Source organism: Pinus tabuliformis, chromosome 1_2 (genome assembly GCF_031772625.1).
Source record: "Pinus tabuliformis cultivar Carrire ecotype Pingquan chromosome 1_2, CPIR1, whole genome shotgun sequence".
Taxonomy (NCBI): Eukaryota; Viridiplantae; Streptophyta; class Pinopsida; order Pinales; family Pinaceae; genus Pinus; species Pinus tabuliformis.
Genome location: NC_142298.1, coordinates 981,353,253 through 981,364,395, shown reverse-complemented (window position 1 = coordinate 981,364,395; position 11,143 = coordinate 981,353,253). Strand labels below are relative to the sequence as shown.

The following is an 11,143-nucleotide window of genomic DNA, read 5'->3' as shown; positions in this document are numbered from 1 at the left end:
GCCCATATCACTGAAGAAGTGCAAGAAGATGAAAAGAAGAAATCCAAAAAGAAAGAAGTAATAGATCTCTAGTATGATTGAGATGATCTTCTTCACCTAGTTTTCTTCAAAAAATAATTCTTCAGTTCTTGTATATCTATATAGTACGAATAATTAGAGGCACCATAGGATGCATCATGTTAGGAGATGACATCATAAGAAGCATACAATATGAAGCAAGAGCTCGGGACAGCATAAGAAGCTTGCAAAAGCGCTGATGTAGAAGTCTATGCCAATCACCTATAGTGAAAAGGATCTCTCGGTAATCTCATTAGAAGCATAAGTAGTACTTGGATAGAATAAAGTCATCTACTATAAAGCTCGTCATACATCATTCAAAGAGGGTGCAAGATGAGGATGATCAATATCCACTATCGAATCTTCAAAGGAAGATTCACCTATTGAAAGAAGCAAGTGTCTCACCGGAAATTCCACCTTGTGATGGATTCATGGGATAATGGTATGATGACTAAGAAATCAAGCAGGTTAATATGATTTAAGTACCTTCAATTAAAGAAGCTTTCAAAGGAATATGACCAAAAGAAAGAGATGAGGTATGTACTCTTGTATTTAATAAAATTGAATCATGTCATATAGTTGCAGTCAGTATGATAGATGCTCTACCTCATGAGCATGATCATGGAAAAGAATCTCCTCCTGTGAAAAGATGCATAAAGGCATGGATCACATAATAAAATCAACATAATAAGTCCTCATATGGAATATGACGTCGTTGATAAAATAAAGGAACTATGGATGGAATTTCCTAGGGAGTAATATGTGAGGGAAGAAAGGAGAGATCATGAAAAATGTAACTATGGTCACATACAAAAGGAAATCAACATCTTCTAACCGGAAGGATTGACCATGAAATCTTCATGGAAAAGGTATGCAGACTTAGTCTCGAAAAGAAAAAGACCCTTGAAATTTAATATCTTTTTAGAGATGTGTCAATATGTATGGAAGATGTTGATGATGCAAATGTGCAGATGTAATGATGAAAGGACATCACAAAGGTAATGTCAATTTTATGTTCATTTTTTATTTTTAAACAATATCTTGATGGGCTAATGAAGGGTTACCTAAAGGAAGAGTTGTGGATATCACCAACAACTGGTATTCATGTGGTAGGATTGAAGATCCTAAAACATGATGAAAAGAAGGTAGCAAGGTAGGAAGAAATAACAGATATGGACTAGTGGATCACTTTCTAATGAACGAAAGGATGACATGACTTACATGATTCATAGTGATGGATGGTCTATGCCCTACAAAGAGGTCCCAAAGATGAGGACTCTATAACAAAGAATATTAAATTCTTGACATCGAAAGAGGGAGCCTAATAGACAGCTAGTTGTTCCATCATCTCTACTAAAAGAGCTATTGGAAGCAAGTCCCTGATTAGAGGGAGCTTGGTCAAGTCCCTGGTTATGAGGGAACTTGGGTACATTCCTTCATAGGAATGGGTACTATATCCTCCCCTAGTTAAAAGGGAGAGACAGACACATCATTCTTGTCTTCACTTTGGAAGAAAGAATCGAGGATTGGGTAAGAATCTAACATCCGATATTCTTTGAGGATGTGGTAGGGCATCCAAGATAAGAGTATTCATAGATGACTGATATTCTTTGAGGACTGGGAATCCAAGATAAGAATAGTCCTGGTGGAACATACTTTGAGAGAACTCGAATGGGGTATATTCTGAAACAGATAATGACGGTGTTTATTAATCATTGGTCTCACCAACATTATGCTTTGATCTTGTGGAGAGATAGAGTTGTTAGTCAAGGCCTTGCTATGTGACAATGTTAGATGGTATGATGTTAGACAAATGGGTTACCAATCTGACTCTCCTTATGAGAACATTTCAGATTAAGAATGTCCAAGTACCTTATATGGATTATGAATACCTCCCTAGTTAAGAGAGAGTGTTCAAATATGTAACTAGGTTTGGTATTCATAATGACATGTGTAATCATGATTTTATAAATTTAATCTAATGAGAAAAATAAATTTGTTCTTATTTATCTTGAGGCATGGGTTTCATGCTAAAGGAAAAATTTGTTTTTAGGTCAAGCTCCCATTGTGAGCTCTTAGGATTGGTCGTTGAGTCATTGTCATATATTAAAGACATGTTTGGGCATGTTACATATTGTACGAAATTTATTTGAGTCAAATAGAGTCAAGAAACTCTCCGAGATTAAGTCAAAAATGCATGCAACAATCGAGTCCTCGTAACGTGTCAAGTCGGCCTAGAAGCTGAGAGATGTCAGTCTATTTTGAAAGGATTAGAATGCTATATATAGAATTATAGTCAACCATTTTTGAATATAATATCAAACATAAGAAAATCGTCCAAGATTATAGAAGATAGTGAAGAAAGGAGAGCATAAAGTGAAGAAGAGGAAGCATCATTTCAAAACTGCTTTTGGGTAAATACTCTCACACATGTGGGCTAAAGTTAGAGCATCCACCACAAAAGATACATTAGATTACAGTCAGGTCTAAAAGCAGAATTGTCGTATCCATATATTCCAAAGTGAAGACCGAAATCTTGAAGAGAAAAGAGGTTGTCTAGTGAAGGAGGAAAAGGGATAAAATTACTCTGTTTCACTTCACACGTGTGAAGACTACAAGAAGTTTCAGGAGGCTGAGAAATTCATACAGAGAAGCATTCTTCTATTGCAGGGTCGAGGTCAAAGAAGAAGGAGAAGCTAACTATGTTGACTTATTGAGAAAAGGGTGAAAGTTGACTTTATCTTGGAGTAGTTTGGTCAAGGGTCTAGGTCTTTGAATTCATCAATTGAAGATTCCATAAGATGAAGCATTTGGTGGATTTTCCTATCTTGCTTGGAGAGGTTTTGGCCCGGGATGATAGCCTACATATTGTGTCTTTTGACTCGTCGTTGTTTAATGTTTGGCAATTAAGAACACATAATAATAATCAATTCAAAGAAGAACCTAATTAAGAAAGTAAAACGTCTTCACAAGCAGTTATCTTTTCTAGAGAAATCATCTCATCTCTCTGCCCTATATTTTTCAACACTATTATTATTAATTATTAATATTAACAGTTGAACATAGTCAAACGCATTAGTCAAACATAATCAAATAATGTTTAGTCAATTTTTAATTAGTTGACCATGATTAGTCTTGGTCAACCCTATGTTTAACATATTTAACAATAGTTAAAGTTGTCCATTCATAGTTGTCCTCAATCAACGTACTCAACCATATTCAATTATAGTGAAGCATGGTTTACCAAAGAAAAGAATTGTCAACCTTAGTGAGCTAAGGTTATCCTTGGTCTATCACAATCAAGTTTTAAAAATGTTTAATAGTAAAAATATTAGTATTTAAAGTTGACTAATGAAAATAATAATAATAAAAATAAAAAAAATATTAATATTGTGACATTGGAATGATGTAAAAATCTAACTAACGTTGCAAGTTTACAATCATTATTGCAATATTATATTACATTGTAATTTATCCAAGTTAGTTCACAATGCAACATTGCAAAATTAGTCAACCACATTTAATAATGTGGTTGACTATGTTCGATTATGTTTAAATATGTTTGACTATCAACACTCTTCAACTTTGGTCAAACATAATCCCCTATTAATATTAATAATGGAACCTGTTGTGGTGATAGAAAGGTACATAAATCTATTCAATGTCGCAATCTCGCAAACGTTCTCACAATGTTACATTACCTTGCAATTTTTCCAATGTCCCAATGCAACATTACAAAATTAATTAATCACATTTACTAATGTTGTTGAGTATGTTTGACAGTCAACACTCTTCAACATTAGTCAAATATAACCACCTTTTAATATTATTGATTATTATTAATAATCAAACGTAGTCAACCACATTAGTCAAACATAGTCAACCATAATAATTAATCAAGGTATTTATGGTCAACCATGGTAAACCATGTCTGAACATGGCCAACCATGGTTAACCATAAGCAAACATGGCCAACCAAGATTAATGATCATCAACCAAGGTCATCCAATATCAACATGGCTAGAATGTTCAACCAAGGTTGACGATGGTTGACCATGATCAATCATGGTCACCCATGCTCAACCATGGTGAACCCAGGTCAACAAAGATCAACCATGGTCAACCATGATCAATCTTGGTCAACCATAATGGTTAACCATGATCAACCATAATGGTCAATAAGATCTATATGGTTAGAATGGTTGAGCATGGTCAACCAAGACCAACTAAGATGCATGGTTTCAATGCATCTATTTTTATATGCTTATTCTAATTAAGTATCAAAGACTAAATAAAGACATTTTGTGTGGTTATTTTCTAGGTTGTTGCAAGTTTGACTTGGTGAAGAGTAATACTGACTCAATTTAGACAATGTGGCAAAAATTAATTGGCCCAAATGGAGTATCCAAAGTGGTCAGAAATTGATTTGGAATGGTGCATGCTTTGACATGAAATAGTAATTCTATAGAAATTGAAATGCATAGGATATGGAAGGCCTTGTCCAAGTAGTTGAAATATTTGATTTTTTCAACTGTAGAATTTGGTTTAGTATGAGTTGTCATGGCTATCTAATGCTAGGCTCTAGTTCTTAGCTGAAGCAAAATCTTTGGCTTCCATTCGAAATAGTTATATGGGGTCAAAATTGGGGAAGGTGGACACTCCATTCATTCCAATAGCTCCAATATTTAGTACCTGCAAAAAGATTAATTGTGCTCCTTCCTAGTTCACCTGGGCTTTGATACCATGTGAAATTGTAATCGAGCCTACAAAGAATGGATATAGCTAGAAAACACGAAAAAAACTTACAAGTAAGAAAAAAGAATGAAAATCAAGAAAAATGAATGAATTAATTATATCCATACACATATAATAACAAAATACAATTTACAAATAAGCAAAAAAAAAATGAAAATTAAGAAAAAAGAATGAACTAATTCTATTCATACACAAATAATAACAAAATGATGATGATGATGATGATGATGGTTAACGTCCACTCAGACCAAATTGGTCTATCGGACCTACAATTTTCTTAATTTTTACTTGTCTGGCTCCTCGTCTTTCTTGGCGAGATTGGTGTTGTAGCTTTCTTTCTTTTCTCTACGGTCTTCCAACTTCCTTTGTCTTGCATCTCCTTCTATCTCTTCTGGTTCTTGGGACATTGGTGTCTTAGCTTCGTGATCTATTGTGTTCGTTCTTTTGAAAATAGTCAGAGAAGAAGTTTGGTTTAGGAGATCTGCTTTGACAATTTACATTCATTATACTTTACATTATACTACCAATCTATCATTATTGTGAATCTACAGAAATATAGATATGCATTGAAGAACTTTGACACATAATCCTAATTTATTGACCATAAAATCATCAATTAATTCCATTGTCTCATAAAAGTGGAAATACGTAAATTCCCATGCATTCAATTATAGATACATTCTTTGTGATAGTAGCAAAGTTGCCCTACCTGACTCCACTCCACTAATTTAATTAAACTACAACTAAATGCATGTAATATCTCTGATTAACCTTTGAAATTTAACACGTATACAACCACTATCGTGGCTTTTTCATCGTTGAAGAACTCTTAAAGTCGATGATATATTCACCAACTGAACCAAACCAATAAATATTTTTTCTGTGTTTATAAATGAACCCAATTTACAAACAAAAGAGGAGATGCAGAAATCATTTTCACACTTGCGAGTGCGCAAGGCCAGGTGAATCAGAGGTGGCAGATCTGTGTGTTGGTAGTCAGTGCAATCCATTTATAACACATCAACAAAAAAAATGTTCAGAAATCATTTTCACACTTGCGAGTGCGCGAGGCCAGGTGAATCAGAGGTGGCAGATCTGTGGGTTGGTAGTCAGTGCAATCCATTTATAACACATCAACAAAAAAAATTGATATTATTTGATTTTGGACATCATCTATATTTTAAAGAGGAAATTTTTGTTTTTTTCGTATTCAATTTTGTATTGAATATAACAAAGATAGTACAAAATATATTTAATATTAATAGTATTTCATAATGGTAATCAAACACTCAAACTTAACCATTTAAATTATAAATTTTGTATGGAATATAGCGAATATAATATAAAATATATTTAGTATTAATATTGTTTCATAATATCAATCAAATACCCAAACTTAACCATTAATATAAATTCAAAGATATAATTCTTTATCAGTTAAACACCCAAATCTATAATCAACATAAAGTCAAAGTAAAAGAGTTATATTATTTTCATTTGTTAACGGACCATGGATATGCAGAGTACATTTAAATTTGAAACAACCTCCCTGAAATCCCTGGCCTCGCCAAATACATCCTTGACATAGGAAAAAGAGTTTATAAAGGCAGTCAGTGGACTGGCTCACTACAATTATATTTTCAATCATATTTTTAGCGATGACCACTTGCACGGAGTTTGAATATTCCAATGGGATCTAATCTTACAAAATATTCCAAATTCTATATTGAAAATATAAATAATCAATTATAATACTTACAATCAGTTAAATCACTTATTATAATTATATTTTTAATTATGCCTATTTGTCACTCAACTAATATTCGATTTCCAAAATCTCAGTGAAAAATACGATGCCCTTTGAAACATATATCATTCCATTAATGAACAAGAAAATGCATTGATCAGGGGAATCCGATCAATCTATCTCCCTTATAGACTGATCGCTTGTCCAGTTAAAAAAATATAAAATATAAAATTATTTCGTTCTAAATAACATACGTTACTACCAAATTTACAGAGTTTCGATTTGCTGGGACATCAGAATAATTCTTGCCTGCTTTCGAAGTCCAAGACTGTGACCGTCTCGTCATCTAGTGACGGGACGAATGGAAGATTGCAGGTTAACGGAGGATCCAAAACCTCCAAATCTCCCTCTAAGAATCGCACCACCGTTCCCATTGAAGGCCTTAGCGCCGAATTGCTCTGAATACACCACAGCGCCGTCTTTATCAACCGATTCGCCTCATCCATTTCCTGCGGCCTTTCCAATTTCAATCCACTCTCAATCAATTCATCCATTTTCCCTTCCCTGGCCTTCCTGAAAGCAACAGAAGGGAAATACCAATTTTCCGAATCCTGAGAGTGATCCATGTTTTTTCTTCCCCTCATTATTTCCAGAAGCACCATTCCGTAGCTGAACACGTCGGCCTTGTAAGTGATTCCCCAATCCAAAAGCCACTCGGGTGCCATGTACCCCGGCGTCCCTCTCATCCCTGTCATGACGCGGCTTTCCTTCTCTCTATTCAGAGCCCTTGCCATGCCGAAATCGGAGACCTTCGCCTTGAAATTCTCATCTAAGAGAATGTTCTGAGGTTTCACATCCAGATGCAGAATACCGACTCTGGATTCTTCGTGCAGGTACGCAAGACCCCGGGCAGTGTCGAGCGCGATGGAATATCTAGTCTTCCAATCCAGCTGTTTGTCTGAGGCGAACAACGATCTATCAAGAGACCCGTTGGCCATGAATTCGTAGACTAGAATGCGATGTGCACCTTCTACACAAATACCGTGCAAGGCCACGAGATTGGAATGATTGAGCGACGATATGGTCGCGATTTCCGCACAAAACTCCCGATGTCCGTGTCCCGTCTGATCGAGTAGGCATTTTACGGCTACTTGAGTACCATCCGTCAAAATTCCTTGGTATACCTTGCCGAACCCTCCCCTTCCAATCTCTTTGCTGAAGCCGCGGGTGGCCGTCTCCAGGGCTTGGAAACTGAAAATTGTTGGAAGACCCGTTAAACTCTTGAGATAATCTCCGCCAAAATCATGTTGCACAGCTTCATTCGCATCGATAGGAGATATGTCGGCTCCATCCGCAGGGTCATCAGGTGGAGAAAGGCTTTTACGTCTTTCAGACCGTAAGGTATATCTCCTTGTCAGATAGATAGTTAAGAGGCGGATTAACATTCCCGTGATGCCAAAGAACTCACTGCGAAATTGATCAGCTGTCAAACGGAGACGACAGAAAAATCGACCGCAGTACGAGCTGAGATAGTTTTGGGGTGCGGTCAGCCGTATTTGCTGAGACACTAGTAGTGTATACGTATAATAAGCAGTTGCACAAGTGGATTCGTGAGAAAGTAGTAGCGTATATAGATATAATAAGCAGTAGCACAAGTGGTGGCAAACTATTATTGCGTGTCCATTGCCATTGCTAGACACCCATATTTTTATATTCTTATGATATTATTTTGTTAGGATGTTATTCGAGTTGACTAACACAACGCGCAAATGTGCCCACTTTCACACGGCTGCTAAGATAAAGTGTGCGCATATTGTCATTCTTTTTCTATTTCATTTATTTGTACGTGGGGCTGCGATCGTCGGCATATTATTATTTTTATTCTATTTTATTTTAGTGTGTTGTATAAAGTTTTTTTATTTCAAGTTTGTTAGTTGGCATTGATTTTGATTAATTTAAAAAATTAAATTTATGTTGTTTAGAAAATCTTCGGCAAAATCACATAAACCATCTTTTGTCGACGCGTTTCGAACCAACCAGTGTGGTTCATCGTCAGGACAAGTTGAAGAACCAATCCGGCTTAACTGATTAAATAGAGTGTGCAGAGACTCCAACGGCTATATTGCCAACGGCTAATTTTGACCTAATGATCCTAGTCAAACCCTTAATTTAATTATTAATATTCCTATAAATAGCTAAACCCGGTAAATAAAAGAATTCATTTGTTAATTTAAATAAATGTATATGTATATCTAAAATTAAATATAATTCAGTATTAAGATAATTCATTGGTTAATTTGAGTATATTGAATAATATAATATCCATATTTATTAAATATAATGGTCATTATATCTCGTATAATAGTCCAAATTTATTAATTAATCTATAATTATTATTATTCTAATATTATTATTATTCATTTATTTGTATTTAAATAATATTAGAATAATAATAATTATAGATTAATTAATAAATTTGGACTATTATACGAGATATAATGACCATTATATTTAATAAATATGGATATTATATTATTCAATATACTCAAATTAACCAATGAATTATCTTAATACTGAATTATATTTAATTTTAGATATACATATACATTTATTTAAATTAACAAATGAATTCTTTTATTTACCGGGTTTAGCTATTTATAGGAATATTAATAATTAAATTAAGGGTTTGACTAGGATCATTAGGTCAAAATTAGCCGTTGGCAATATAGCCGTTGGAGTCTCTGCACACTCTATTTAATCAGTTAAGCCGGATTGGTTCTTCAACTTGTCCTGACGATGAACCACACTGGTTGGTTCCAAACGCGTCGACAAAAGATGGTTTATGTGATTTTGCCGAAGATTTTCTAAACATTGTTATGGATCACAGAAGTCTAAATTCCTTAATAAATTTATGCTATTTTGATTTTTTATCCATTAATTTTTTAGAGATTTGAAATTATTCCAATTCTAATATTAATAATTTTATATTTTAAAATTTTATATTAAATTTTATATAAATTTTATTTATTTATATCAACTACATCTATTCATATATATGGTTATGCTATATAGTTATGTTATAGTAAATTTTAAAATATTCTAAAAATATAAAAGACATAGGGCAAGGCAATTATTTTTGTCAAATTTTAAGAATATTAAAAACTCTATGGTTCCCAAATATTTTTCATTAGAACATATAAAAATCAAAACTCTAGAAATTATTAATGCACTTATAATTTATGGCAAGAGCTAACGGGCATGCTATAGGGCATTAAATGCCCAGCTACATGCCCCCCGTTAGCGCTTTAACACACGCGCATGTATTTTTTATTTATCTATCACCACGCGTGCTCGTGTTAAAGAGCTAACGAGAGTGCATGTAGCCGGGCATTTAATGCCTTATAATATGCCCATTAGCTCTTACCCTAATTTATTGCCTACGCGGCATCCTAGTTATCCTGATCCTTGCATCGCGTGCAGATGCTTGTGTATTATATGAATTTATATTGTTTCCCATTTCTCTCCTGAATGGAAATAGAGCTATCCAGATCAAAGGAGAAGTCAAAATTAATCGAATTGCCTGGAGTGCCAGATTCGGGAATCATATTTAATTTATAAAATCAGAGAGAGAAAACGTGACATCTTCCTATTAAAAATTTGCCCGCATAACGTGAAACGATCTTTTCGGCTGCTGGGCCTCCTTTCGCTTTAGTCAACTTAATAGCCGTGTTCGTGACGGGTATTGTTATAACGATGGAAGCAACGAAAACGGCCATCTCCTCCCAATACGAGATTGAAAGTGACCGTTCTCTTACCTAAAACTTTGAAGATACGTATTCTCCCACGGATGGCAATAATTACTCACCGTGTTCGTCTGAGAGAAAATGAAGTTTAATAACGAAGTGGGATGCGATTCCGCATCCACGCATTTTAAAATTCATTAACAGAAGTAATTTGGGACGTGTTTTGTTTGTGTTACATGTATACTTCACTGGGTATTATCATGTTCACTGGGTATTATCATGTTAACATTAACTCCGCGTGAAAATGTTAAGAGTAAATGTTTGAATTAAAAGGGAAATGAGTGTTAGAAATTGTAATTATTTTAATATTAGGAATGGTTAAAATTAGAGAATTAGTTAATTGAATGTTGAGTTTTGAGTTAAGTCAAATGATGGATAAAGAATTAAATGCAGTTTATATTTAGAATGTGAGATAACTGAGTTTGAGTTAAGTTTGTGTATGTCTAATTATTTTAGGAAGTGGTTACTTGGAAAGCATATTACTATTTTATAAGAATTATTTAAAAAAAATATGCCATAATCAATATTTATATAGATTTTCCAATATTTAATAAAAAATAGTTGAATTGACCCATTTTAAGTAAAAAATGTTTCTCATTACATTAGAAGATATTATTATTTTTAATTTAGTATGGTAGTAAATTTTAGTTATATAAATTTTATATTATTTTTAATTTAGTATGGTAAAAAATTTGAAATTTATATTTTTTTCCTAATAATATTGAGCCATATTTTATTTATTTTTTTATATATTTTTACCAATTTAATGAGATAATTATTT

The 11,143-nt window shown here is 33.7% G+C and overlaps 1 pseudogene; it reads right to left on the bottom strand.

Annotated features, from left to right (window-relative positions):
* Window positions 1-6,716: 6,716 nt before the first annotated feature.
* On the bottom strand, window positions 6,717-10,335 carry LOC149209299 (G-type lectin S-receptor-like serine/threonine-protein kinase SD2-5 pseudogene; annotated as a pseudogene).
* Window positions 10,336-11,143: the final 808 nt, after the last annotated feature.